Source organism: Anarrhichthys ocellatus, unplaced genomic scaffold (genome assembly GCF_004355925.1).
Source record: "Anarrhichthys ocellatus isolate YVR2014 unplaced genomic scaffold, GSC_Weel_1.0 scaffold107, whole genome shotgun sequence".
Lineage (NCBI taxonomy): Eukaryota > Metazoa > Chordata > Actinopteri > Perciformes > Anarhichadidae > Anarrhichthys > Anarrhichthys ocellatus.
The window spans coordinates 901338-902003 of record NW_022280137.1 but is presented as its reverse complement, the minus strand read 5'-3'; positions in this window follow the sequence as shown (position 1 = coordinate 902003).

Below are 666 nucleotides of genomic sequence, written 5' to 3'. Positions count from 1 at the left end.
TTGGAAAATAAGGCAACCTGAGATATAGAGCAACAAAACAGTCTGGACCTAGGACTGTGGGTAGCAGGACACGGTGTTGAGTAGGTGGTGATCCTGATAGTGACTATAATTGCAAAAGCTTCTTTCCGGTGAGACCAGACCAGGGGTGGGATAAGGGAGTCTGAAACCCCTAAGTTGAACCATGTGGTTTGTTTCCTTTTGTTGCTCCTTGAATCTGACTCTTTCTATGATTTTTTGGTTTTCCTGGCTAATCAGATGAATCAAATAAAAAGAGGAAGAAGAGGAATCAGTGGAAAATGTAGATAGAAACGACACGCATGTGCCATGATGACGTCTCTTAATCATTTGGTTAACTGAGCCAGCCCTGTTTTTAAGATTTACTCATCAGATGTTGATATTACATTTCTAATTGACATGCTGACACTTCAAGATATCACCCAATGTCTTTGTCTCCTCACTGGCTAGGTCAGTAGATTTTGTTCCAGTAAGAAGTAATAACGCATTATCTTCAGTTAGTTAGGGGATTAAATACCGATCAAGGGAAAAGGAGACAAAGAATACAATCTGTCTAAATGCTGTCCATTGTTTCCACCTGCACCTGGTCCCAGATGGGCCCCGGTAGCATCCAGGTGAGGATGGACTGGGGGGGGGGGGGGGGGGGGGGGG